The 22501-nt window shown below is 39.0% G+C and overlaps 1 protein-coding gene across 5 annotated transcripts in view; it reads left to right on the top strand.

Annotated features, from left to right (window-relative positions):
- R3hcc1l (R3H domain and coiled-coil containing 1 like) overlaps nucleotides 1-22501 on the top strand; it is an 80439-nt gene that overhangs the window by 11383 nt on the left and 46555 nt on the right. The gene's annotated exons all lie outside the window — the stretch shown is intronic.

The following is a 22501-nucleotide window of genomic DNA, read 5'->3' as shown; positions in this document are numbered from 1 at the left end:
TACTTTACCTGTACAAATTTGATAGTGTCTTAAATGGCCTCAGTGTGGTCTTCCCCAATGTCATAGTACTCTTTCAGTTCCAATTAACCTTCTTCTCTGTCCTCCCTCACCCATGTTGCTTCCATTCTGAAGCTCCTTTTCCATTATCCTATTTGAGTGATGATCTCTGGCCTACTGCGCAGTTCTTTTCCTAGGATTAGTTCCCTTTGTTGTAATATGTAGACTTCTCTCCTGGGTTTGATTTTTCAGTCTTGTCAGAACTTATATCTTCCTCATTCTTCATTTACCCACTTGCTTAGGTGGAACATATCCTCTAGTAGTAGTGTCTGAATAAAAAGATGGCACTGTAGCCAAGAGAGGGAGAACGGCAGTCTTTATTTAACATGCCTATTGTTATGTAGCTTTTGGTCTGGATTGGGTGCTTTTGACTTTTGATGCACAATTCTGAAATTCCAATTTACTGGCATTCTCTTATTTCTCTCTCATGCTGGGGATCCTGTTATTTATATTATGTTTGCTTCTTTTGCCTTCTTGTATGTAGAATATCAGGCACAAAATTTTTGTGAACAAAACAGATCGCTAATTATGTATAAACCTTTCTATGCTCAAGCTTCTAAAATTTTATTGCTATTTTTTTTTCTTTTTTGCTCTTCTCTTTCTTTGTGAATTTGGATCTTATGTCTGTTATTATCTTAGTAGGGTTTGGAGGGAAGAAGCAAAATTATTTGTTTGTATGTACATTCTGCCCACTTTCCCCTGAATTTACTTGATTAGATTACATATTCTGGGACCTGGAGGGGATAAAGTAAAGTGAGGATCTGATTTGGATCCCGAATACCTATACAAAAAGCCAGCATGGTAGCATATACCTGTAATTTCATCACTGTAGAGGTGGTGATGTCTTGGTCCCTGGAGCTTTTCAACCAGCTATTCTGGCCATATTGATGAGATCGAGGATCAGAGTAGACCCTGTTTCAAAAGGAGAGTGATTGAGAATGACACCCAACATTGACTTCTGGCTGGTATGGGAAGTCCTTCTGTGTATGTGTTGCTTCTGTTGGTTAATGAATAAAGAAACTGGCTTGGCCTAATAGGGTAGAATAGAGCTAGGCAGGGAAAACTAAACTAAATGCTGGGAGAAAGGAGGTGGAGTCGAAGAAAAGCCATGTAGCCCTGCTGGAGCCAGATGCTAGAACTTTACCCGGTAAGCCACAGCCTTGTGATGACACACAGATTAATGGAGATGGGTTAATTTAAGATATGAGTTATCCAGAAATACGCTTAAGCTATTGGCCAAACAGTATTGCAAATAATATGGTTTCTGTGGCATTATTTTGGGGCTGAGCAGCTGGAAACAAACAAGCAATCTCCTACAACATCTGGCCTCTACATTCAGACTTGTACACATGTATGTTCACCTGCACACATGAATATGTATATACCACACACATATATGCATAGAGACATAAGACTAAGGTATTCTTATGTGATATAATACTAAACTGTTATAATTTTAATAAGTGAAAGATAAAATATTAATAGCAATATGGTGGTTAAATATTTAACCAAATGGGTTTGCAGAAAGAGTACTATTGTAGAAGAGGAAAATGTGCCTACCTTGATTTTTGAACTAACTGAATCATTGAAAAAAGTCCACAGAAGCCTTTCATCTTTATTGTAAAACAAGTAGAAAATAATGATAAGAGTGAAGAGGGGATGGGACAAATCCATATACTTTTCTTAAATATTGTTAAATTCCTTTCTGAAGGCATTGTACAAATTTCAGTTTTCACTAGAGATCCATGAGAGTGTTAGTTTCACCTCAAGCTGTCCCTTAGAAGGTTTTGATGCATCCTTAAGACTTTGACTGGATAAGTAAGAGGATGGGATTGCAATACAGTTGTTGGGTTTTGGTTGGTTTCTTTTTTATTGGTGTGTGTGTGTGTGTGTGTGTGTGTGTGTGTGTGTGTGTGTGTGACAACAAGGTCTCACTCTAGCCTAGGCAGTCTTGAACTCAGAGCGATCAGTAACCACCATGCTCTACTTCTGTATGGTTTTAAACAAGTGTTTTCTTCCAGTTTGTCATTTATAGTGTTTTTTCTGAGTGTTCAGGCTTTTATATATTCCAGTTTCTTTAGTGTTTTGTTCCATTTGAATATTGTTTCAAAATTGAAAAACCTTATTTTGTGGAAAATAATTCACCTATATTTTGTTTTGAATACTTGTATGATTTTAGTTGTTAATTTGGATCCATGTTCCATTTGATATTTTGTTGTTACAAATGTGTGGACCTAATAATTTTTTTCTGCGGACTAGACTGGACATATTTTCTTTTAAAAGACCATTTTTACCCTTGCGGTTTTTGAGGTGTCACCTTATCACATTTGAAAATTTATCATTTATTTCTGGATGTTTATTTATGGAGATGTCAGAGGACAGCTTTGTATAGTCGGTTTTTTTTCCTACCCTTATGTGAACTCAGATCACCAGACTTTCTAGGTAAGGCCCTGTTTCTGGAGTTCTTATGCCTGCATCGTTATTGTTTTTGTTATAAAATATTTGCAGTTTATTGGACTGGTTTAAAAAAAATGTGTGTGTTAAACATGTGTGCATAGGTTTGTTTATATGCATGTATGCACATTCATGCAGAGGGTGGAAGTCAGTCGAGTCTTCCTCATTTGCTCCCCAACTGACCTTTTGAGACACTGTCTCGTAGAACTCACTGATTTGGTGAAGCTGGCTGTTCAGTGAGCTGTAGGATCCTCCTCTTTCTGTCCTCCCAGGCATACTGCTGCATCCAGCTTCTTAGGTGTGTGCTAAGAATCTCAACTCAGGCTTTTGTGCTTGTGTGGTAAGTACTTCATTGACTGAGCCATTTCCCCAGACCCTGATATGAAATTTTAAAAAATCCTATTGTATGATTTCATACATTAAACTTATTATTAGCTTGCTTGTCTATCTACATTAGAACCACTGCTGAGGGGCTAGAGAAATGGCTCAGCGGTTAAGAACACTGACTGCTCTTCCAGAGGTCCTGAGTTCAAGTCCCAGGAACCACACGGTAACTCACAACTATCAGTAGTGGGATCTGATGCCCTCTTCTGGCATAAAGGTGTACATGCAGATAGCTCACTCAAACATAAAATAAATAATTCTTTAAAATTTTGCTGATATTTTCATTTAATTTACATTAAATTGATAATTTAATGATTGGGTTTTCTGAGAACAAGGACTGCTTTTTTGTTTGCCCACATATACTTTTGTGACTCTAAAGCAGCCCATGTTGGCCTCAGACTTGAGGCAATGCTCCTACCTCAGCCTCCCAAGTGCTAGAATTACAGTGGCGCTCTTGTCATGCCCAGTTTCAAGAATGTCTTCAGAGTGTCATCATTTATATTTATATATTCATTTATGTATTATATATATAGCATATTTATAATTCCTTTGAAAACTAGTTTTCGTGTGTGTGTGGTGCTAGGGATCAAACCATGGGCCTTGACTTGCTCGTGCTAGGCCAACACTCAACACTCCTTCCTGATCTCTTTTTTTAATTCAGTAATACCTTACAGATATTTATATCAATTACAAAGCTATATCATTCTTTGTTGTTGTTGTTTTAAAATAGGGTTTTACTGTGAAACCCTGGCTGTCCCAAAACTTGCTCTGTAGATCAGACTGGCCAGAACTCACAGAGATCCACCTGACTCTGCTTCCCGAGTGCTGGGATTAAAGATGTGCGCCACCACCATCTGGATATACATTGTTCTTTTTAAAACACATGATTTTGTATAGTATGAGTATACTGTATCAGTATATATTAGATTTGCTTATAATTTTCAAGAATATAATCAGTTCTGGAAAATATATATATAGAAGTCTAGATATTTTCTTATGTCAGTCCTCTAAGCAAAATTGCCTTGTCAGAGGACCTTTGATTTATAAGTTTATTAGGCATATTGTTTAGATGCCTTCTCTACTAATAGAAATGTGTGTCTACTAGATAATGTTCTTGAGCCTTCTACTGACTTCACTGAAATGAGACTGACTTAAAAAAATTTAAAGTTAAAAAAACCTTTGGAGGGAGCTGGTGAGATGGCTCAGAGGTTAAGAGCACTACCTGCTCTTCCAAAGGTCCTGAGTTCAATTCCCAGCAACCACATGGTGGCTCACAACCATCTGTAATGAGGTCTGGTGCCCTCTTCTGGCCTTCAGGCATACATGCAGACAGAATATTGTATACATAATAAATAAATAAATATTTTAAAAAAAAAAAACCTTTGGAAATTCTGTTGCAAGGAGCTGCTTGTTCATCCAGGCCACCCAGAACTGAAATAATCACAAATAAACTGTACTAATTAAATCATTGCTTGGCCCATTAGCTCTAGCTTCTTATTGGCTAACTCTTACATCTTAGTTTAACCCATCTCCATTAATCTGTATTCACCACAAGGTCGTGGCCTACCAGGAATGTTTTGGCATGTCTGTCTGGCGGTTCCATGGCGTCTTCCTCTTCGCCTTCCTTCTCCCAGCATTTAGTCCAGTCCCCCAACCCCCCACCCCCATCTATCTAAGTTCTGCCCTATCAACAGGCCAAGGCAGTTTCTTTATTCATTAACCAATAAAAGCAACACATAGACAGAAGGACCTCCCACACCAAAATTCTTTTTAAAAAAGAGCGTCTTTCGTTTGCATTTCTTTGATAACTTATGTAGATTTTTTTTTTTAATTAACTGCTGAGGTTTCTTTTTATGGCCAACCTGGTATTTAGCACCTGCCATTAACACAGCATGTTGAACTACAGTAATGCCTGGAAGTTGAACATTTTTTTTTCTTTTGTAATTTGTTCTATTTTATTTCTTATCTTTTTTTGATGGCAGTTAGGTGTTTCTGTCCCATTACACCTGTCCTCAGAGACCTAAAATGAGATGTCATTTCTTTACTCATGTTTATTGGTGGGTGTCTAAAAAGTGCATGCATGCGTGTGTGCTTGCATGCGTGTGTTTTCATTATACAGTCCATGCTAAATCACTGTTAAATCTTTTCTAAGCACTTGAATGGGTGTCAAAGAAATATTGTGTAGTTTTAGAAATAACTTTTGTTATATTTTTAGGCAAGGCTGTCAGAAGGGAAGTTTTGTATAATTTGCCTTCAGACACCGCTTGTCTGTATGTAGTTTTTCTTGTTTAAAAAATAAAAAGGTAGGGGCTGGAGAGATGGCTCAGTGGTTAAGAGCATTGCCTGCTCTTCCAAAGATCCTGAGTTCAATTCCCCGCAACCACATGGTGGCTCACAACCATCTGTAATGAGGTCTGGTGCATCTGGTGCCTTCTTCTGGTCTGCAGACATACAGACAGACTGTTGTATACATAATAAATAAATAAATATTAAAAAAGGTAAATTGCTTAATATATAAATTTATTTTATATACCTATTGTTTCTTTATTCTAAATATGTTTTCTTGTTTGTGGTACTTGAATATAATTTTGTAACTCTCAGGAGGTGAAACAAGTTTCTTGAAAGAATTGGGTCCTTTGCTTCTGCTTGCAGTTTTTGTTAGACTTGGTGTTTATGGAGTATGTAGACTTAGTTTTCAGGACTGGATTCCTAGCTTTCCATAGTGTGGTCTTTTCCTGAGGTAATAACTGAGAGTTAGTACCCTTCTCCAGCTCTAGCTTTGCTATAATTCATATAGAGAACAGCAAAGATGTGGTGTTATTATAGGGGTTTAATTAACTCAACTCAAGAAGAATAGATGGCTATTTAAATCCTCAGTAAAGTATAATGAATACTGTTATTAAAGAACTTGGAGATGAAAATAATTAGGTAACTGATTTTAATTTTTAATATTACTTTTTAGGTATTTATTTTCAATTAACTTTTCTTTCAAAGAAGAGAGTATATTACTATAAACTGCTATTTTGGAGAGCTTTTCCTACTGACATCCTGATGGTCCTGTCACTGTTCACAGCTTACGTGTGTTGTCGGGAGCAGTTTGGGAAACTGATGTGCAGAGTAGAGGCTTTAGTGGTGATCAGAGGGTTGGTCGCAGCAGCTGTCAGAAGATAACTTACTTATGTTGCTGAAGCACATGGCAAAACTTGGGGTTTTTTTTTCTTTCTTTCTTTTTTTCTTCAGTGTCTCTCTCTATGTAGCTCAAGCAGGCCTTGAACTGTCTTTGTAGCCTAGACTGGCCTTTTGATCTTCCAGCCTCAACCTCTTAACTGCTGCGATTACAGGTATGCGCTACAATACCTTGCTCAGAAGTTTCTTTTAAATGGTTTTGCACAGTGAGACATAGTCAGAAATAAATGCTGATGTCAAGACCCAAGTTTAAACAAAGTGGTTTCAAATAGAATCCAAGGATGAGAAGCCTTAGACACAGGGAAAAAGGATAAAGTAGCCCCCCACACACCCCTCCCGCCTTTGATAGAGGTTTTGCTTTTGTTAGCATCAGAAATCTGCTTTCCAGGTATTCTAGATGTGTGTGGTTTAGTGAGTAGATGCATTTACGTGACAGAGACTGCTTAGATCTCAGAGAAAGCCAAAGGGAGTTTGAGTCTTGGTTATTTAAAATCTCCTTGTACCCATCTTATTAGGAGCATTATTTATTTATTTTTTTTTTCAAAGAAGAAACTAATTTGCTCCTGGCTATAAAGAGTGACATTGTGTCCGGGAAAATGCTGTACTAACACTTTGTACTGTCCCACAAGAGTACTTCCTAAGTCCCCAAATGCAGAACTGACAATCTGTGACAGGCTATGAATGGTTGAGCAGCAGTTGGGGAAGGTGGACAGCAGAATAATGGTTATATGTAAGCTAAAGAGGTGGGAGGGGAGGAAATGGGAGCGGAGTGGAGCAACTCAGGTTTTGTGGGCAGTTTAAATGCAAGCTGTTCTAGTAGTTAAACTCTGTTATAAGCTGGGAGACAAAAGTAGAGTGTGGAGGGGGGAGACTGATGGGATGGGAACACCCTTTGAAAAGTGTCATTGTTCTAGTTTGTCATGTCACCCAAACTGTAAGGTTCAGGAAGCTGGAAAGTTAAGAGCAGTGGAGCTCAACAGTTAAGAGCCCTGGCTGCTCTTTCAGAGGACCCAAGTTCGATTCCCAGCAACTACATGGAGGTTCATAACTGTCTATAATTCTAGTCCTAGGGATTCAGCACCCTCTTCTGGCCTCTGTAGGCACCAGGCACACACGTGGATACACATGCAGGCAAAAACACCCATACACATAAAATAATAGGGAAAAAAATCTGTAAGGTTGGGTCAGATGGTCACTTTGTATCAGGATCAGGAAATGAAACTAAATATCAGTATAATTGAGATGGGAGCTTAGGAATTCCTCTTTAGGAATTGTTGCAGTAGTGGTAAGGCCATTTAACATTACTAGATTCCAAATAGCTTGGCTTTTAGCACAAGCCAGTGTATCTGGTTGATTGGCTCAGTTAATTTGATTAATAAACTTAAATACGTACCACCAGCTGATAATTGTTTCAGGAATATACAACTTACCATAGCTGTATTAGATATCAAAGAATGAGTTTCTAGGCTACAAGGAGTACTTCTTAGGGACAGGTTACGGTTTTCTTTTACTGACTCATTCTAAGTATGGAATTAGACTTAGGAGCTCTTTCTTTGGAGTCTGGTCCTCCTGCTGATTCTGTTCTGATTTTAGGTTGTTATTTTACTGCTTCGTCATTGTCATGAGAGAAGTATGAGTAAGTCTTAAGGTTGCTTATCTTGTCTTTACACCAATGATGCATATTTTAAAAGATAAAAAGGATAATGGAAGGGTATATATGGTGATCAAGGGATGAGTAGAGACCCAGAGGCGCTAACAGTAGCAATTATTCTTAGGGCCCAGACTGGATTCCCCAATGCTCTACTTGAATTCCTGATCCCTGGTGTTGAAGCCTTCCATTGTCAAGTCTTAGGTTGAGTCTCCACAACTTTCTTAAAGAAATCCATACTTATTTCATGCTGAATGTTTATGCTTCTTCCCACCAAGTTACTACACATGTGGAAGTCTAAATCTCAAAATGATGGTGTTTTAGAGGTTGAGCCTTTGGGAAGTAGTTGGTAGGAGGGTAAAGCCCTCGGGCTGGATTAGTGCTCATAGAAGACAACACTAATCTCATTTTTCAGTCTATTGAGGATATGAAGAAGACTGACCTTAGAAGAGGGCCCTCCTACCAGCTTGGTCATAGTAATTCCTTGATGCTCTAGATATGGCCAGCTGCATAAGCCGTCGTGTTTGTGGTCCTTTCTGCCTCTTCACGTGGTTTTTTTGGTGGTGGTGGTGGTTTTATATGTTTTTTTTTTTCTGTTTGGAATGTCTTCCATAAATTCTATCTGAATAACACTGTGTCGTTGTTGCCCCCACCTCCCACCCCCAGGCAGGGTTTCTCTGTGTAGTCCTGGTTTGTAGTGAGGAGCAGCAGGTAGGCCTGCTTTTTGTCCCGCCCAGCTCCCACACGGCTAGCTTTACACCTGAAATAACAACACACAAATTGTATTCTTTTAAACACTGCCTGGCCCATTATATCTAGCCTCTTATTGGCTAACTCTTACATATTGATTCAACCCATTTTTTTCTTTTTTTTCCTTATTTATTTATTTAGAGAATTTCCACTTCCTCCCCTCCTCCCAATACCCTCCCGCTCCCCCCACTCCCTCTCCTCCTTCCTCACCATTCCCAAGAGCAGTCAGGGTTTCCTGCCCTGTGGGAAATCCAAGTTCCTCCCCCCTCCCTCCAGGTCCAGGAAGGTGAGCATCCAAAGAGGCCAGGATCCCAAAAAGCCAGTCCATGCAGACGAAACAAGACCCAGTGCCATTGTCAATGGCTTCTCAGTCAGCCCCCATGTCAGCCACATTCAGAGAATCCGGTTTGATCACTGATTCAACCCATTTTAATAATCTGTATGTCACCACAAGGTCGTGGCTTACCAGGAAAGATTCAGCATGTCTGACCTGGCGGCTGGTTCCATGGCATCTGCCTCACTTCCCTTCTTCCCAGCATTCTGTTCTCTCTACTCTGCCTATCTAAGCTGCTGTCCTATCAAAGGCCAAGGCAGTTTCTTTATTAACCAATGAAACTAACATATAGCAGATGACCCTCCTACATCACTGGTTGTCCTGGAACTTGCTCTGTAGACCAGACTGGCCTTGAACTCACAGAGACCTGCCTGCCTCTGTGTGTGCCACCACTGTCTAACTGAATTACATTTTCTAAAGATTTACCTCTAGTCCCACATATTTCATGACATTTGCTTTAACTGTTCCAGGGCCTTAAAGATGCTTCTTTACTTGGATTTCTGTCATTTATTGCCTTTTTCTTTATTGGCAATTATATGTACTCCATTCAGACAACTTATTTCCCCTGCTTCATCTTTCTAATTAGTTAAAGACATCTTATTGAGGGAGGCTACGTTTCTTTTCATGTGTCTCATGTGTCTCAAATTATGTTGTTACTTGTAGTCTGCTTTATAATCTCCACTGCCCCAACATAGATCTAAATAAATACTTAGTTTGACACTGAGAAAATGCCATTACCTATTATTAGCTTTTATCTCTCTTTAATGTTTATCTTGTTTTTGAATCATAAGAATAATAGATTAGAATGTGCTTTAAGTATTTGAGCATTGTTTGTTCAGCAGATTGTTTTTCTTTGAAAGCCTCTGCAACCCTCTGTGCAAGCTTTTTGATCCTTAAAACATTGCTGTGAAGATGTTTTTATATTCTAAGGTAATTGTTATTCTTGAAGCTCTTAATTAGTAAACTTTAAACCTGCATAGGAGACAAGTTCTTATTTATTAACTTTCATGTTTTCTTTGCTTGCTCAAAGAGAAATTTGTCTTTTGGTATTCTCCATCTCTAGGCACAGTTTTCTTTCATACATGTTGACGTAGCTGCAGAGAGAGACAGATAACAGGTGTAGCTATTTATAGCATATAGACTCCACCTCCTCCATTTACAGTTACTCATTTTTTTTTTGTTGGTGTTTATTAAGCTATTGCCTGCTATGCTTTTTACTCCGTTATAGGTTTTAGAAAGTTTGTGTTCTAGTCTAACATAATAGTTAAATTCAGGGTCTGGAACTCCAAATTAACACATGGGAGCTCTGTGATCTTAAGTAACTGAAATTTCAGATTTCTCATCTATGGAGCTGAGATAATGATAGGTACTACTTAGTTTTCTGGTCAGAGTCGAAAGAGATAATACAAAGAGACACTAAGCACAAATTAAATATAATGGCCTCAACTTTAAAAATCCACTTAATGATTTATTGGCTTTAGGCTGCGCATCCTAAAGAGGGGAAGTTGTAATGCATGCGAGGGCTGAGACACAGCCCCCAAAGCCTTATTCTTTTGAATGCTTTTATTGTCAGCAATAGGATGCCATTTTAACTCAGAACAGATCCAGGAAAGAGACTGTTGAGTAACTTTAGAAGCACAGACTAACATCCAAATGTGTAGAGAAAAAGATAACTAAACTTTTTGTTTAGGTTTTTCCTCTTCTCTGTTTGCTTCCTACTGCCAAGTGTATGTGCAGAGTAGGAAACAGAAAAGTCTGTTTATTGTATTGCTCTTGTTCAGTCCCAGAAAACCTTTCATCTGAGTGCTTTTAGAAATGGTCAGTAATAGAGCTAACATTAAGTTTGGAAGAGTTAAGCAGATGAACCACAGGGTTGCCATGTCAGTGGAGTGTGAAAGAGACTAAGTTTCAGCCTGTTTCCCAGCCTATAAAGTGTGAAATCAGTTGGTGCTCATGCGTGGTGACTATTGCTAGTAGAGTGTAAAATGTTTGGGACATTAATTATGCTATATTGCAAGGAAAACCTTTTCATGCTGTAGTTTAAGACTCAAGGTTCTACTGGAATTATGTGCTGGATATTTTTTTGTCATCCTGATACTCAGATTTTTGTGAAAGGTTGAAGTTGCATTCGCTTTGTCCAACGGCATACAGAGAAGCAAAGGCTATACATGCCCCAGGAAAACATAGAATACAGTAATTATTATGTCCTGTAAGGTGCATCTGAAAATATCATCTGCAACTCATATTTGACAGATGTTTCTCATTTTGAAATTTTTTATTTTTTTCAAGCAGTCTTGTTTTATAGCTCAAGCTGGCCTTGAACTTGGGATCACCTTGTCTCAGCTCCAGGTTATAAGATTATGGTTGTGCACCACCATGTTCATTTCTTCATTTCTAAAACTCAACAATGAAGAATTTCTATATTCTTATTTGAAGCTTTCTCTAGTCTAAAAACCTGTGTTACTCATTTTACTGGTCTTTATCCCCGTGTGTATATATGCCTCTGGATGCTTTCAAATACTGGGGGAAGAAGTACAGAAATTACTCTGATGGGAAATAGAAGATGGGGAGTTCCTGGCCTGACACCTGCTGAGGTTCTTCACCATATGGCTTTGAGTCAAGGTGAATGAGGAAGTTTCAGACAGTAGTCAGCTATAATTGTCAGCACTTCAAGTTTAGAAGGCTATTGGAAATAGACATCGTGAAAGCGTGCAAGTTCTTTCATTTTTATCTTGGTGGTTCTCTCATTTTATTAAGGCAGTTTTGAATTGTCTTTGGTTGCTTTGCATTTACAGAGTTTAATCAAATTGTAAGTGTTTATGGAATTAATACATTGGTGTGTCTTACTGAGTATCATGTAACCTAATGTAGTAATTAAGTGTGGGAACTTTGTTATCTTAACTAACAAGTTAACTAGGTAAACTTGTGTCATTTTTATTGTAGTTGGGAGAAAATGAGATTTTATTTATTTTTGACCATGTTCCATTAAATCTTTTTTTTTAAAGATTTATTTATTATGTATACAGTATTCTTAGTATTCTGCATGTATACCTGCAGGCCAGAAGAGGGCACCAGATCTCATTACAGATGATTGTGAGCCACCATGTGGTTGCTGGGAATTGAACTCAGGACCTTTGGAAGAGCAAGTAGCGCTCTTAACCACTGAGCCATCTCTCCAGCCCCTCCATTAAATCTTTATTTATTAAAAAAAAAAAAACAGCTCACAGTCCAGATTTAGACTTGAGGCTATATTTTGCAGATCCTGGTTATGTTGATTAATAATCATCCATCATTACTGGTTTTGAAGTCACCTAGAAGACTGTACTTTGTGTGTGTGTGTGTTGTTGATTTGCAGAAAGAGTTTAATTGAGGAGGGAAGGCTCACTCTGAATGTGTGTAGCTCCTTCCTATGAAACAGGGTCCCAGTCTCAATAAAGAGAGTAGAAAGAGGAAGCCAGCTGAGCCCTAGAACTCATCTCTCTCTGCTTCTTGACTGCAATTTCAGTGGGACTCGCAGCCTCTTTCTCTTGTTAGCTTGCCTTCCCTGCTGGAGTGTTGCTCCTCAAACTGTGAGCCAAATGAACTCTTTCTCAAGTTGCTTTTGTCATGAACTTTTGTTACAGCAACAAGAAAAGTAACTAATACTGTGGTGTAGATGCACTTGACTGTATACTTGCCTGTTTCCACAACACAAACATTCTGTTCCCCTGTTCTCCTAGGCATGGCATTTCATGCCAGGGAAGCTCTTCAGGATAGGGACAGCCGAGTGTACCCTCAGAAGCCCATGTGAACAAGCATCATGTAGTTCAGCCTTTCATGATATCTAAGAGTTTTCAAAACTTCTATCTCAAAGTTTGCCTTTCTTGGCTCTTCAGTCCCAAACTACCATCTCGGACTTTTACCTCCCCAAATGCTTGCCTTTGCTCACACCTCACAACTCCCTAAACATTCCATCTTGGCTTTCTCCATGGCCAGTGTGATCCTTGTACAGTAAGCAGTGAATTTCAGTATCAGATGCTGGGGACAGATGAGATTTTACACACACACACACACACACACACACATGCGTGCACGTGTGCTTTAATACAGTCTCTGTGACACTTACTGTGACACACTTCTTAGCTGATAGTTCCTTTTTCCCTCCCCTGCTACTTTTATTGATGCTACTCCACCATTGCTTCACTATTGTTTTAGAGCCTAAACCTTAATGAAACAGAAGATATAATTAGACATGGTTCACAGCAGCAGATTAAAAAAAAAGTCATCATTTTCTTAGGCATTGATTAAATGCTTTCTAAACCAAATTGGAAAAATGAAGATCAGGATCTTCATATTGGTTTAACATAGTTGTACAAATGACTTTAAAAAATGATTATCCTAAAATATATTTGGCTAATGCATATAAAACAACCTTTTTATGAACTTATGGATTATATAGTTCAAAGAATTGCCATTGTTTACTACTCTTTTAGCACCAGATTTTTGTTGTGTGTGTGTGTGTGTGTTTGTGAATGATGTGCCCTTTTTTGGAATTCTTAAAATATTTTTTTCTGCTCTTAGGAGGACAGCTGTAGAGTTCTTGTGGGAATCAGATAGGAAAGTTGTCCTGACCATTTACACTAATGGAGATGAGCATTAGTGTGGATAATATATTTGGATTTGATGTGCATTATGTGATTATTTTTGCAGCACAATTAACTTCCTGATTAAACTTTGCTTGAGCATGCACTTGGTGGAAAAGTAGATGATAAAAATTATTAGTTTAGTTGATAGGTGATACGGATTTTGATCTGGCTTTCCACTCAAATAGTTGTAAGTCTGAGATAACTCTCCAACTAGTTTTCTCATCTTTAAAAAGGAGAGATCCTGAGTAAATTGGGAGCATGGGGACCATGGGAGAGGGTTGAAGGGGAGGGGTGAGGATGGGATGGGAGCAGAGAAAAATTTATAGCTCAATAAAATTAATTAAAATAAAATAAAATGAAGAGATTATACAACCTGAATTAAAAAAATTGATTCTTTGTGAATTTCACATCATGCACCCCAATCCTACTCATCTCTTCTTCCCTACATATCTCCTCTCCACTCTTGCAACCTTCCCCCCAAAAGAAAACAAAAGGTAAAAATGAAAAAAAAGACTAAAAATTAAAAAAAAATCTCACTGTGGAAGCTGTGGTGTGTCATGGTGTGTCACCCAGTCTACTCTTTTGCTGGAACATCTTTGCTTGCACATACTCATTGCAATGAGTCATTGGCTGTGTTCCCCAATGCCAATAACAGGGCTTAGCCAAGAGACAACACCAGTCACCGCCATCACGTCTCCAGTTCTGCCTCTCAGTACAGCACACCTCTCTATTTTCTGTCTTTCCCACCCCTCCTTCACACATTTGTTCTTTGTAGTGTTGTCCTGAGCTGTATGGAGAGTTAGGTTGGAAACTTAGGAGATGCTGTAATGACACATTCTGTCCACCAGAGGGGGAAGTCCATCAGCCATCTTGTGCTTTGTTTCTGACCAGAAATGTGTTCCGGTCATGGAAATGAAAGGGGCACATTTCACTTATACTTTTGTCCATTTAGGGTGAGTTGTAGGGCCTCTTGCTCTCTGATCTTTCAGTTTCTTCTTTTTAATGTTCTTGATAGAACTGGGATAAATAAATAGAGGAGATGTTGACAGGACTTTATCTGATTTTATTATCCGAAATTCTTAATGTCTCTTAGATGATCAGTGTGCATCTTGAATGGGAAGCATAGCAGTAATAAGTCACCAGGTTTGGGCCTTTGTAACTTGTTTGGTCACTTCCTGTGTCCAAACGCAGGCATACACACTCAACCCATGACCTACCCTCTTGTTGAAATTCCAAGGATGAAAATGTTTTGAGAAGTATAGCAGAGGGAGCATGCTATTTATAACTAGGTCTCAGTCTTGTAGCTATTGAATATTTATGTAGCCATGGGCATACATAATGGTTCTGAGCTGAGTGTGGTGGTGTATGCCTTTAATCCCAGTGCTCATGAGACATAGGCAGAGGCAGGTAGATCTCTGAGTTCGAGACTATCCTGATCTATATAGTGAGTTCCAGGCCAGTCAGGGCTACATAATGAGACCCTGTCTCAACAAAACAAAACAAAACAGAACAAAATGCTTGGATCTTTGTACTAAAGACAAACAATTGTGAGCATAGGTTCAAAGTGGCAACAGTTCGGTCATGGTTGAAAGACTAGGAGCCAGGTCATTCTGAGTGGGTGCAAGGGGTTGATAATTAATTATTTAGAGATCATTTGGGAATGAATAAACATAGAAAAAGACTCATGAGCTCTAGGATTCCATATCACAAAGCTGATGTCACATTCTATTTTTTCTAGCCGTAAAAGTGGAAATTTTGCTACAGAAGCCTGTTGTATGACCTTAAGTTGCTAGAGAGCCAAGAGTGACATGGAAGGAACAAAGGCAGGCATGGAATCTAAGTAAGCATACAGTCCTATGGTGTTTAAAACAGAAAAAATGGATACAGAAATATGCTTGTGAAAGCAAGCAGGGATTAGAATTTAATAATTTAATACGCAAATAAGAGAATAGGGGCTGGTCAAGCAGAGTAAATACATACAACGTTTTAGAATTCTGTATAAGACAGGATTTTAATCTTTCCTTGCTTTAGTGAGCATCCTCGGTGTTGGTATACTTGGTAGATCCAAGACTCCACGCATTTGGGGTTGTTGATGGAATCACTGACAAACTCTAGGTGGTTTGATGGTTCTAATAGCTTCACACTCCACTGGATACACATATTCACAGATCTGCCCACCACTGCTGCAGAGTTCATTTCCCAGAAATGAACTGGCTAGTAAAAAATTTGGCAGGCAAGTCAGCTTTTCAAGTACTGCTAGGAATAGAGCCCAGCTGTTCCCTTTGGGCTTTGAGCTGTTGGAATTCATTGTGTTAGCAGCTAGAAAGAATCAAACTGTAGCATTCTTTAGCCTAGTTCATGACAGCAAAGCAGAGGTGTTAAGATTTCTGTTTTAGAGGTTTATACTGCAAGTAACTTAACCTGATTGTGTGTCTTAATATTACTGGGCTTCTGACCACTGAAATATGGCTTGGATCGATGGTGGTTTGGAGAAAGTAGAAAGAGGGCTATCCATCATTCAGAGGCTCCATAGAAGCTGGCTGATAATGCTGCTTTCACCAGGCAGCCCATCTGTCCATCCATCCATCAGTAGGATGAGATGAGATGAGATTTAGCAGCCGTAACTCTGAGACACTTTCTAACCAACAATTGTAGCTCTGGCCTGAGTCTGACCACAAAACAGCACTGGGGTTTGGCGGGATGTGGCAGTAAGGGCAGTCTCCTTCCCGTCACTGCCAGCCTACAGCATTCTGTAGGAGGCCCTAGCCCAACCTTCCTTCCCATACAAAATTCAGCTAAACTTGGATTATGATACCATCATTCTATTTGAGTGCCAGACAATTTTTCAAGTTGAACAAATGCTTTTCATGGAGAATATTTGATTAACACTATAGATACTTCTATGTTTATCATAGCAATGAGTGATGAGATTAAATTAAATTTAAATAATTATTTTATTTCATATAAGTTCTTTTTCTTATTAAATTAAAAATTTACCCAGATTCTTAAGTAGTGAAAATTGAATTTTCATTTTTATTTCTCCCTACATTAGTGATTCTTACATGAAAGGAAGAAAATTTGGACATAGAAATGGGTAACAACAAGCAAGAGCAGGATGATACCTAAAATGGATAATGAGGTTTTGATAAGTGACACCTACTATGTCTTTCTGGTTACTTTGTGTTTCAAGTGTACCATGCTTCTGAGACCTCTTGATCAGTATATGGCACTTTGTGTGCTTGTTGCCTACCCTGGATTCTTTCCTAGTCATAGCCATCTTCCTTGACCATATTATTGCAGTGGTCACTTGAGGCCTCAGCTCCTGTTCTTTGTTCTGAAGCCTTGATTTTCACTTCAGATTGAGGGAGGGGTTGAGGGAACCTAATGTACCGGAGATGCTTCGGAAATGAGAGCCTTGGATGAATTCCTGGGCTTATTGATCCACTGGCAGTTTATGCATCCTGACATTCATAATCTCAGTAGGCTGCTGATGTTCCTGATTAATGGGCCCAGGGGCTGTCCATCCGTCACTTCACATTAATTACTGAAGAGGTGTTTTTCCAGTGATTTACCTGACAGTGGGCTGTGATAAATACCCCTAAGCAGAGTGGGCAGTGATTAATCACAGGACCACCCCCTCCCCCCACTCCTTTCCCCCTAACCACAGCCCAGCATTGGGACCTGACCAAGGAGTGCCCCCTCCCCATAAGCTATCTATCTCCATAATTGCTTGTGGATGCATATTTATTGGGCATAAGACCTGGCAGATAGCACTTTAGAATTTGTGCCAAAGATGATGAAAAATAAATCTTATTGGTAGGAAGAACATGTTTTTACATGGGGTAGGTAAGTGTATGTGAGCCTCTCTTAAGTTACCTTTAAATTTTGAGGGAGCATTTGATGCTTACTATGAATGTATGCACATGCATGCATACATAGGGATTAGTTGCTTTGCAGGCTTCAGAAGAGGGCTAAGTGGGCTGGCTGGTTAGATGGTTTAGCAGGTAAGGGCAGTTGTCACTCAAGTGTGGTGACCTGAGTTAAAACCCCAGGACCCATATAAAGGTGGAGGGAGAGAAGTAACTCCACAGAATTGTTCTCTGACCTCTACATGTACACTGTTGCATGTGTGCCTCTACAACAATGCTCGTATACATATGCAAACACAAACAAACAGTAAATTAAAAAAAAAAAAACAGCCCTACCTGGTGGTGGTTACACCCACCACCTTTTTAAATCCCAGTACTCGGAAGGTGTGTTCTCTGTGTGTTCGGGCCAGCCTGGTCTACAGAGTGAGTTCCAGGACAAGCTCCAAAACTACAGAGAAGCTCTGTCTTGAAAAACCAAAGAAAAAAAAAAAAGCCCAGCTTTTACATTTGTGATACTTGTAGTTTATTCAGAGAAAATAAATGAATAAATATAATTTAGGAATTATTTTAGGTAGAATACGGTTTGACTGGAATAGAACTTCAGGGTTCCATTTCTACCTTGTGTCTATAGAAAATGAAATTAGTTAAGTACTGAACTGCTTGAGTGTATTCCGTGTGCCAGGCCCTATTTTCAGCTGTGGAAGATGAGTATAATACAGCTGCAGACTGCACAGAGCACAATCTAATGCTGCTTGTCTCATTTTCTAAAAATATAAAAACAAACTTTTTCTGGAAGTTGTTACAATGATTTAAAGTTAACTTGTGCAATCACCCCTTTTTTCTTGTGTGCTTATTTCTGTGTTCCCAGGTTTACAAGGAACATGTTAGAGACAATGCCTACCTTCACAGTTACAGGTTTCTTTCTTTTTAAAAAATATTTATGTGTGTGTTGTGTCAAGGGGCTTCAGGTCCTCTGTAGCTGAACTATAGGCAGTTGTGATCTGTTTGATATGGGTGCTGGGTCCTCTGCAAGAACAATACATGTTCTTAACTGCTGAGCTATCTCTCCAGCCCAGGATTCTTGAGTATAACATTCATACATGCATAAATGTACCCTCCCCCCATTTTTTTTTTTTAAAAAAAAGAGATGGAGATATCCGTTGTTCGGGGGAGCACTAAATTTCTGGTCTCAGGCAGTTATCCTGTCTCAGTCTTCTGTGCAGGCTCCCGGGACCTGTACATGACATCATGCTTGGCCATAAAAGCAACACTTAAATAAGAATATCCTGTATATAATAACATGAATGCCATGAATGGTGAGTACATTTGAATTCACAGAAGTGTGAATCAGTTGCCTTTACATAGTTACAGGATAAAGTTGAATTTGTGATACATCTTTTGGATGACTAGTGACTGGGGCTATTTAAGCTGATGTAGTTCAAAGAAAACATTGTAGAAGTTAAAAGGAGCAGGCCAATGATGTCATCCTGCTTACAATGGAGGATTCATATCTGAGAATGGTAGCATTATGACTAAAATAGTAGATTGATACCAAGTCATGGAAGAACTTTAGTGCCAGGTAAGCTTGATTTATATCTGGCAAGCTATTGAGAATCACAGAGAGAGGGAGGGAGAGATTGAGAGGTTGAACCTACGTCATTATACACATTAGAGTAGTATTCTACTGAGCTATTTCTCCAGTCCTACTAGAAGTTTTTCCTAATGTGTGGTCTACATTCAGCTTTAGGTCTGCCCTTTGAACTCATGTTTCATAGAGGGTATTTCTCCATCTACTAGCTCTTCTCCTAAGTAGTTGCTTACTTGAGGCTTGTAACTATATTGCCTGAGATGTGATTTAATCTCAAGGTTTTCCTAAGTGCCTCAGTTTTCCCCTGGGTCTCAGGCATGAGACTTTACAGGAATTCTGACCTTGGTCTTCAGAAGTAGAGGTTTGTTTTCTTACGTAGCTATGGAGGATCTGTGCCTGTGCCTGGGGGGCAGTAGCTCATGTTCCTTTTTCACCAGACATTTAGACTTTTCTGGAGGGTGCTTAGGGGTGCCTTGGTACTTCTCCATGGGTCCTGCTGTTCTCTCCTCCCAAAATGTATCTCTCTTGCCTGTAGTCCTTCTTTTTGTGTCTCCATTCAGATCTGTGGAGAAGATACTGTATGTAAGAATTTCCTTTGTTTCTGTGGCTACTGAGAGTTCTGCATTGATCTTATGGTAATCCATATTTGATCTGTGGCTCAGTTTTTGCTGGTTTCTCTTGTGTCCAGTGTGTATCTCATGTCCCACTTGTCCTTTGAAGACTCTTCAGACTTGACACATTTGTTTATCTTTAGTCTTTGGATTAATTGCTTTGTGATGTGTAGAATCACAAATTTTCTTGAAACCAGAAAATGTCATGCTTCAGAATTCTGTGAAATTGATTGGTACATTATCTTTCAGTTTTTTTGTTTAGAAAAAAAAATGTTACAAATGAGAGCATTTGTAACATTTCTTTTTGACTTCTACCATAACTAGCCTTCATGAGTCAGATAGCAGTGGCTGAGGTAGGAAGGTATGTGCAGGAGTGTAAAGCTGAACAGTTTCAAAATGATGGGGTTTAAAACAAATACGCCATACTGTCCCTTTTTAAAAGTTAGGTGGCCCATTAATTGGGGTTGCATAGCCTACAATACAAGCAATTCCAAACCTGGATATTAGAGCAGAGAGGGTGTCAGTTCTGACTCTTAAACTTGCTAGAGATGTGACCTCTTCTCTTTAAAGTAATCATGAAGTTGCTTGTTTGTGAAGGACTTGTTTTGATGGTCAATAAGATGATATGTATGAGAACTTAGTCCATTGCTTCATCTGGTGACTTCTTTGGTGCATTACAAATTAAATTATATTGCCTTGTGCATACAGGTTCCTGGAGGCAACAGTCTTTGTGCTCTTTACATTTATTTACTTGTGCAAGTGTGTGTTTGTTGTTTTCTCTTTCCACCTCATGGTTACTGGGATTATCAACTTGTGGCAAGCTCAGAAGCTGTCATAGTGTTAATGCTATTTTATTTAACTGTAGTGAGTTCATACAATACTTCTATGTGAAAGTGTAGTGCTTTAAAAATAGAGTACTGCTTCATTGATAGTGCTATGAAATCATGGCTTTCAAGAGCAAACCCTGATGGGTAAGGGCGTAAGTGTGCATCTGGTTTAATTTTGTCATCACTATTACTTTACAAATGATCTTAGTTTCTGTAAATAATTTACATGTGTCACATGTACTTGCTTCACTAGGAAAGTAGTTATTGAGTTGAGTTGAAAAATATTATAACAAAGAATTTGTCATTAAAGAATTTGTGTTCCTTTTACTGATCACACACACATGCATACATATATACGTGTGTGTGTGCACACGCACACACACGTGTGCGCTCACACACACACAGAGTCTTAAGAAAACATTAAATTGCTACTGCTTTGCTAAGGAACGTTTGCTTTTGTACTCATTTATTGACCAGGTTATTAATGACATCCATGTTGCTTAAGTATGGAGAATATAAAAAACAATATGGCTTAGTTTTGCTTTCAAGCAACTCAAGGGCTAATTGGGAGTCAGACAGGTTAATGTTTGGTGTGGCAGCAGGAAGTAGAGAACACCTGTCCTGGGCTTAGTCACTTAAGCAACGTCTGTTGAAATTGACAATGTGCTACTATTTCTTGAGCTTTAAAGGATCTCTGAAGATTTATCTCACAAATAAGTAGCTCTAAACCATCTGTGGCAAGCAAATTTTTAAATGGCATCAGAGAGTGCTGGCTTTGTATTAGTTATAGGCTTTATGATTGGTAACCCTACGTGTAACATGAGGGGCTGTTTGTTGGGGTTTCTGTCCTGCCCAGTACCCCACAGGCAGCAAGTCCCAAAGAAAATCACACAGAGTTATAAAACTGATTGGCCTATTAGCTCAGGCTTCGTATTAGCTCCTTTAACATATATTAGCCCATTATTCTTATCTGTGTTAACCACATGGCTTGGTACCTTTGCTCAGCCAGGCAGATCACATCCTGCTTCTTCGGTGGTCTGGGCAGGAGTGGCGGAGGGAGCTTCCTGCTTCCCAGAATACTCCTGTTCTCTTTGCTCCACCTCTACTTTCTGCCTGGTTGTCCCTCCTATACTTCCTGCCTGGCCAATCAGCATTTATTTAAAACATGATTGACAGAATACAAACAATTATCCTGCACCACCTACATAAGGTTAGGACCTTAGAACTTGATCGGCTTTATTGACCCATTGAAATTTCTCTTGCTTCTCAGTTCATGGCTCAGTTAGGTTGTCTAGAGGTATGAAAGAGAGTGAGTTAGGGCCTCTAGTGTTCTAGGCATTAGCTAATTGAAATGGTTATTCTGAGTCCTCTTTTCCAGAGCATTGGTGGAGCTAGGTGGTGACACCCACCTATAATCTCCATAGTCAGAAGATAGGCTTGGGCTACATACCTGAGACCTTGTATCAAAGAAGACTAAAGTGAAGTCTAGACATAGTGGCACAGACTTGTAATCTCAGCATTTGGGAAGTGGAGGAAGGAGGATTGCAAATTTGAGGCCAGGTTGGGCTACATAGGAGACTCCTGGCCAATTTGATATACATGGTAAAAAGGAAAGAAAGAAAGGAAGGAAGGAAGGAAGGAAGGAAGGAAGGAAGGAAGGAAGGAAGGAAGGAACTAAGAAAGAAAGAAAGAAGAAAGAAAGAGAAAGAAGAAGAAAGAAAGAAGAAAGAAAGGAAGAAATAAAAAGTGAACAGTGCTAAAATCTCCTCAAGGCATATGTAAGAGCAATTAAATTGATCTTTTGCAGTGTTTCTGTACTTAGGTATATAACAGCCTTGATGCCTCACTTTTATGATTTTAGAATTCGACTAGTAATAATGGAATAATAGTAATAGTGGAGTTTTAAAGAGGATTGAGTGAGATCATGCTTTAGTGAGAGTAACCAAGGTCATCACTTGAACAAAGTTCATGTGAAGATCACATGTCATATTGTAATGGAAGGCACTCCAATTCTTGTTTAGACTTTTTTTTTTTTGCAAACTTCGAATATAATTTGGAGGTTATAAGATTTGAACTGCCCAATAGATTGAGTGTTTCTGGACTTTTTCCTTGGAACTTTTGGCTTACCAATAATGACATGGAGACTTATAAATTATGAAAGCTCAGCC

Source organism: Myodes glareolus, chromosome 7, assembly GCF_982192425.1.
Source record: "Myodes glareolus chromosome 7, mMyoGla1.1, whole genome shotgun sequence".
Classification (NCBI taxonomy): domain Eukaryota; kingdom Metazoa; phylum Chordata; class Mammalia; order Rodentia; family Cricetidae; genus Myodes; species Myodes glareolus.
This window is presented reverse-complemented; position numbering and strand designations above follow the sequence as displayed.